The sequence below is a fragment of the Gekko japonicus genome, unplaced genomic scaffold (genome assembly GCF_001447785.1).
Source record: "Gekko japonicus isolate JY-2015 unplaced genomic scaffold, Gekko_japonicus_V1.1 scaffold3990, whole genome shotgun sequence".
Taxonomy (NCBI): domain Eukaryota; kingdom Metazoa; phylum Chordata; class Lepidosauria; order Squamata; family Gekkonidae; genus Gekko; species Gekko japonicus.
Genome location: NW_015172671.1, coordinates 63,464 through 70,897, shown reverse-complemented (window position 1 = coordinate 70,897; position 7,434 = coordinate 63,464). Strand labels below are relative to the sequence as shown.

Here is a 7,434-nt window from a genome sequence, read left to right as displayed (position 1 = left end):
CTCTTCCCAAAACGGGCTCAGGGCGGGTTACAACAAAGTGCATGAACAATTTAAGACCAATGACTATAATTAAAACAGCTAAGACCATAAAACAATAAAAAGATGTCAAATTAAATATCACAGTTCAGACCCCCCCATAAGACGGACTGATGGTAACTGGAGTCACAGTAAGCTCACATAATACCAGGGCTCCAGATAGGGCAGATGGCCACAACAACTTCTAAGCAGTGAGGCCGACTAATTGGGTATCCACTTCCTCAACCAAGAGCCCGGCAGAACAGCTCCGTCTTATAGGCCCTGCAGAACTGTAATAGGTCTCGCAATGCCCTGATCTCAAGTGGGAGCATGTTCCATCAGGCCCTGGCCCTTGTTGAGGCTCAGTGGACACCCTTTGGGCTTGGGATAACTGGTAGATGTTGATCCAACATGAACCCAGGTTCACGAACCCGAGAGATTATTTTCCTCCCTTTTGCTCCCCTGGCTGGCAGCCATTTTGGTAACCTTCCCACTAGTTCATGGGCTGACTGTTGGAGACCCCAGCTCTGTGCTGAAATGCTCTGTGGCATTAGAATACAGCCTAATGGCTTTTGTTGCCCCACTTCAGAATCTTTTGCAAACTGCTGAAGGGAGACAGCAGACCTCCCAAGGGCAGTGGGCAGACAGTGACTTAGTCTGAACCCATGTGGCTAGAAGGCCAAACAAATGCCACATGGGCAGATTAAAGGCCTGATTGTGAGCAGCCGTGCTGCACAACTACGTTGCTCGTAGGAGGCCATTCTGCAGTCCTGGTGCCACTAGTGAAAAATCTGTGTCACTAACAAAGATGCTTGCCACAGGAAGTGGTGGGTGCTACAAGCATGGATGGCTTCAAAAGGGAATTAGATAAGCATATGGAGCAGAGGTCCATCAGTGGCTATTAGCCACAAGGTATAGCTAGGGGCTCTGGGGCAAGTGATGCTCTGTCTTCTTGGTGCTTGGGGGGGTCAACAGTGGGAGGGCTTCTAATGTCCTGGCCCCACTGCTGGACCTCCTGATGGCACTGGTATTTCTGGCCACTGTGTGACACAGAGTGTTGGACTGGATGGGCCTTTGGCCTGATCCAACATTGGCGTCTCTTATGTTCTTATGTTCTTATGTATGAGCTTTCATGTGCGCACACACTTCCTCAGATACAGTGAAATGGAAGTTAACAGTTTGTATGTGGTGACATCATTTCCAGCACTGCCACAGGATGTGGTGGCCACTAACCATCACTCATGTAGCCATCAATATTATCCAGGAATCTAAATCCTTTTAAAGATGCCTATATATGTGAACGGTTAACTTCCATTTCACTGTCTCTGAGGAAGTGTGCATGCCCACGAAAACTCGTATCTTGAATAAACTTTTGTTGGTCTTAAAGGCACTGTTCGTGTGTGGTACTTTTTAAGCAAAAGAACAGCAACTTGTGCTTTTAAAATACCGTTTCTTCTTCTTCCATTAGAACCTTGAGTTCACTTGGGACTCAGGGCGCGCCCCCTCCCACCACCTACATCCATATGAAATGGCACCCCAAGAATGAAGGCTGGGAGGCCACCCGCCAAGACGCTATTGACACGGCCTCTCAAGGACCCCATGAGTCCCAATTGTCAGTGCCACTCCAACCTGAGTAGAAATGCACCCACACATGCGGCTAATAAGGCAAGCCTTTCTTGGGGAAAGAAAAGCCACAACGAGTTTCCCATCAGCACCGGCACGCTGTGGGGCTGAGATTAAAAATAGCACCTCCTTTCTCATTACTCACCAGTTATGATTTTGCTTTTCTTTCTGGTGCCGCCAGCTATCTTGGTGCCTGAAAACAGGTTCCTGTGGAAGCGGCAACAATAGGAAGCCGAATTACAGATGGATCCTGCAAGGCTTCTTCTGCGTCACCAAAGCTATTTGCCATCATCAGGTGGCTTTTAAAATCCCACGGGGGGCCCTTTCTAATCCTCATTTTCTCCTGTTTGAAGAAGAAAACGAGGAGGAGCTGTTGTAATAGTTCACCGAGAACTTGCAAGGCCAAGACAATTTCACAGTCTGTTCCGTCTCTCATCTACTCTGTAAACTGTGTGGTCGTTTTCCTGTTTCACGGAGGAAGGAGTGAAAGGCACTTATTTGCTCAGTGAACTCACTGCCACAGGATGTGGTGGCCACTAACCATCACTCGTAGCCATCAATATTATCCAGGAATCTAAATCCTTTTAAAGATGCCCATATATGTGAACGGTTAACTTCTATTTCACTGTCTCTGAGGAAGTGTGCATGCACACGAAAGCTCGTAGCTTGAATAAACTTTTGGTGGTCTTAAAGGTGCCCCACTGGGCTCAAAAGATGCTGTTAGTGTGTGGTACTTTTTAAGCGAAAGAACAGCAACTTGTGCTTTTAAAATACCGTTTCTTCTTCTTCCATTAGAACCTTGAGTTCACTTGGGACTCAGGGCGCGCCCCCTCCCACCACCTACATCCATATGAAATGGCACCCCAAGAATGAAGGCTGGGAGGCCACCCGCCAAGACGCTATTGACACGGCCTCTCAAGGACCCCATGAGTCCCAATTGTCAGTGCCACTCCAACCTGAGTAGAAATGCACCCACACATGCGGCTAATAACGCAAGCCTTTCTTGAGGAAAGAAAAGCCACAACGAGTTTCCCATCAGCACCGGCACGCTGTGGGGCTGAGATTAAAAATAGCACCTCCTTTCTCATTACTCACCAGTTATGATTTTGCTTTTCTTTCTGGTGCCGCCTGCTATCTTGGTGCCTAAAAACAGGTTCCTGTGGAAGCGGCAACAATAGGAAGCCGAATCACAGATGGATCCTACGAGGCTTCTGCTGCGTCACCAAAGCTATTTGCCATCATCAGGTGGCTTTTTAAATCCCACGGGGGGCCCTTTCTAATCCTCATTTTCTCCTGTTTGAAGAAGAAAACGAGGAGGAGCTGTTGTAATAGTTCACCGAGAACTTGCAAGGCCAAGACAATTTCACAGTCTGTTCCGTCTCTCATCTACTCTGTAAACTATGTGGTCGTATTCCTATTTCACAAAGGAAGGAGTGAAAGGCACTTATTTGCTCAGTGAACTCACTGCCACAGGATGTGGTGGCCACTAACCATCCCTCGTTTAACCATCGGTATTCTCCAGGAATCTAAATCCTTTTAAAGATGCTTGAGTGATGGTTAGATGGAGCTTCCATATTCATAGGCAGTATACCTCAGAATGTCAGTTGCTGGGGGAGGGGGACAGAACAGGGGGAGACCTTTGCTTCTGTGTGCCCTTCTTGTGGGCCTTCTGAACATCTGGTTAGCCATTGTCCAAAGCAGGAATCTTGACAAACACTGTTTTAACTACTGAATTATTGTGTATCGTTGTTGTGATCCACCCTGAGCCCACTTGTGGGGAGGGTGGAATAAAAGCTGGTATAAATAAATAAATATTTATCTAGATAGGCAAGGAAATCATGTGGGGCAGCGTTCTTTGTACTATTTTTGCTTTCTTATGCTCACGGAGAATTGCACGTTTTCTCTTCGTGTAAAGAAAGGAAGATTCCCTGCATCTGGAAAAGTAGACATTGATGGACCTCTCCTCTATGAACCTGTCCCTCTCAGAGCCATCAATGTTTGTAACCATCACTATTCCCTGTGACAGTGAATTCCATCATTATTCGTCAAGCAAAGAAGTAATTTAATTTTTTTTAAAGTAAAGAATTATTTCCTTTTCTCTGTCCTGTACCCATTTTCTAACAGCTTCGTTGGGTGTCCCCAAATTCTTGTATTATGGGAGAGGGGGGAGGGGGGAGACAACATAAACATAAGAAGATAAGAGAAGCCAATGTTGGATCAGGCCAAAGGCCCATCCAGTCCAACACTCTGTGTCACACAGTGGCCAAAATACCAGGTGCCATCAGGAGGTCCAGCAGTGGGGCCAGGACACTAGGAGCCCTCCCACTGTTGCCCCCCCCCAAGCACCAAGAATACAGAGCATCACTTGCCCCAGAGCCCCTATCTATACCTTGTGGCTAATAGCCACTGATGGACCTCTGCTCCATATGCTTATCCAATCCCCTCTTGAAGCCGTCCATGCTTGTAGCTGCCGCCACCTCCTGTGGCAGTGAATTCCATGTGTTAATCACTCTTTGGGTGAAGAAGGACTTCCTTTTATCCGTTCTAACCCGACTGCTCAGCAATTTCATGGAGTGCCCCACGAGTTCTTGTCTTGTGAGAAAGGGAGAAAAGCTTTCTCTACCCACTTTCTCCACTCCGTGCATGACTTATAAACCAACATGATTTTATAAATCAACATGCCATTGTTTCTTTGCTCTCCTTCACATCATCAGTTGCTGATGGGAATACACAACGTCATGGTGCCAGATCAGGTTTACTGCATGTTTTTTGGGGGGGAATGAAGAAGGAAGGAGAGGGGAGGTGCTGTGGCTCAGTGGAAGAGCATCTGCTTGGACTGCAGAAGGTCCCAGGTTCAGTCCCCGGCATCTCCAGTTGGAAGGACTAGGGTGTAGGCGATGTGACAGACCTCTGCCTGAGATCCTGGAGAGCCAGTCTGAGCTGAGAATACTGACCTTGATGGACCGAGGGCCTGATTCGGTGTAAGGCAGTTTCATGTGTTTGTGTGTGTGCAAATGCCATTTTTATCGGCAGCCTGCTGTCTCTCCAGGGTCTCAGGCAGAGGTCTTTCACATCAGGTACTGCTTGATCCTTTTAATGGGAGACACCAGGAATCGAACCAGGGACCTTCTGTGTGCGAAGCAGAAGCTCTTCCGCTGAGCCACAGCCCCTCTCATGTAGTTCTGTCCCGGGCCTGAATTGGAACATCAAAATCTCTCCAAAGCCCAGCTGTAACACTCCATTGTCTGAACAACATCAATGGTCTCCATTGAGTGCCAGTTTGGTGTAGTGGTTAGGAGCGTGGACTCTAATCTGGGAGAACCGGGCTTGATTCCCCACTCCTCCACAGGCAGCTGCTGGCGTGACCTTGGGCCAGTCACAAGTCCTTTCAGAGCTGTTCTCTCAAGGACAGTTCTCTCAGAGCTCTCTCAGACCCACCTACCTCACAGGGTGCCTGTGGTAGGGAGGGGAAGGGAAAGGAGATTGTAAGCTGCTCTCCTTTGTGTGCTGGAGGGTGGGGTATAAATCCAACCTCCTCCTCCTCCTCCTTCCTCCATTGCTGTCAACATGCATGGAAGCTACATAGTTCTGCAGAACTGATCTTTTCCACTGTGACAAATGGAGACACTGTTAGGGGGCTTTCAATTTCACAATGAAATCCCTTGTTCTTTCTAGGATATCTCCCTGGACATTTCCTTTCATTGGCTGGGAAGGAGTCAAAGAGTTTTGCAGTATTTTGGCTGGCGGGGGGAGGGGGAGGCCTACAGAAAAACATGCAAGCTTGGACATGGCAAAATGGTTTTTCCCCCCAGCCCGTCTAATAACCACTTGGTGATTCCATTAAGCATGTCGAGGAGCCCAGTTCTCTGGCAGCTTCTCTGCATGACTCCCCTTGCCAATGTGTGTGGGAAAAGAAAGGTCCTCAGCCCCTCCCAGACACTTTGCTGGAAGCTGGTGTGGGAGCTGGAATGGCTACCTCTCCTTGCAACCCCTGCAGTGCAACCGTGTTCTATTCGACAAAACCTTAGCCCGTAGGCAAGGAGATGTTATTCGAAAAGAAGTGAGTGGGAAATGCTTAAAAAAAATAATCACAAGTCTGCCAATATACAGAACAGAGGGAAGGTCAAAAATAACACAGAGAAAAGTTTTCTTTTTGCAATGTACCATGGAATGCTGGGGAGGGAAGGCGGCATGGTCCGCAGCCCGATCTCATCACATCTCAGAAGCTGAGCAGGGTTGGTACTTGGATGAGAAGCTACCAAGGAAGGCTCTGCAGAGGAAGGGAATGGCAAACCACCTCTGCTTCTCACTTGCCTTGAAAGCCCCTTGCTGGGATCGTTATGTGTTGGAAACTAAGCAGGGTTAGTATTTGGAAGGGAGACCACCAAGGAAGGCTCTGCAGAGGAAGGCAATGGCAAACCACCTCTGCTTTTCACTTGCCTTGAAAGCCCCTTGCTGGGGTCCCTGTAAGTCAGCTGCTGTTTTGGAAATAGGTAGGGTGATACACATAAAATTGGTTCTGGTGATCTTCAGCATAACTGAGATGGTCCATAAGTCTAACCATGTTGAATTCAAGGGCTGCACCCTCCTTGACGGCACTTCACACACACACTTTATTGAAATATTTTTAAAACCCCCCCCAAGGGGCTCAAGGCAGCTCCCATATCCCAAACAGGCCATATGTCCATGAAAACATTCAGATTCCTACAGGCAACAACTCAGAAGTGCCACATACGTAAGACATCGTCATCAAACTCCACCAGGGCCCCCCAGCCCAAGTTCCACCACTGAATGTTAAACTCCATCCAGGCGCCTTCTAAATAACACAGGGCAGCTGCGAAAAGTGACCTTCTATCCCCCTTTTGGAAGCCTGTTCCGAAAAGAGTAGGGGCTGTGAAAAGTACGCAGACAGACGAGTGATTTCAGCTAACGTACTTTTATTAGTGAAGAACAAGACAACCTTAGCTGGCTCGCAGGCCGGCTTATATTCCCCGTGAAACCACCACCCAGAACCCACCCCCCACATCCCAATAGGTTATTTACAGTGGCTGAGAGTTCCATAGGCTCTCGGCCGGGAACCTAGCCCTCGGATAGGCGTGGGCTAGGATCCGCTTAGTCCATTGTTTCCCTGAGTGAAGCTCGACGTTTGCACTTGACCGCATGGAGCCCAAGCCGGCCACGCGGGTGCGCCCAAGGGGAGGTGTACGAGTTCTGTGGCAGGCGTCATCGTTGGGGTGGACGGTTGTGGGAGTGCTGTGGTATCCGGGGCGTCCAGAATTTCAAAGTCCTCGGGTTCCAGCGGCAGTGTCTGGCGGCGTAATTAGTCAATATGCCGGTGTATTATCTGGCCATCCTCACAGGAAACTGGATACATTACAGCAGGGCTCTTTTTGTAGAAAAAGCCCAGCGGGAACTCATTAGCATAATAGGCCACACCCAACAACAAAACTCATTAGCATATTAGGCCACACCCCTGACAGCACTGCTCATTAGCACATTAGGCTACACCCCATGTTACTAGAAGTGTGGTCACCCAGCCACACCCACCTTTCCCTTCTTATTCTGTTTACCTTGTTTGTTGTCAAAACCCAGGGCCTTTTTTTGTAGCAGGAACTCCTTTGCATGTTAGGCCACACACCCCTAATGTAGCCAATCCTTATGAGTTTCTGCTGTTGGGTGTGGCCTATTATGCTAATGAGTTCCTGCTGGGCGTGGCCAACTCAGGAGCCAGCTGGAACTCCGTTCCTGTGCGTTCCTGCCCAAAAATGGCCCTGCATTACAGGCTGCAACTGAAAA

At 48.5% G+C, this 7,434-nt stretch overlaps 1 non-coding gene across 1 annotated transcript; it reads right to left on the bottom strand.

Moving 5' to 3' along the window:
- Positions 1-4,736: 4,736 nt before the first annotated feature.
- Positions 4,737-4,808, bottom strand: TRNAA-CGC. Its single transcript has one exon. It is a non-coding gene; the product is annotated as a tRNA-Ala (tRNA).
- Between the last annotated feature and the right edge of the window lie 2,626 nt (positions 4,809-7,434).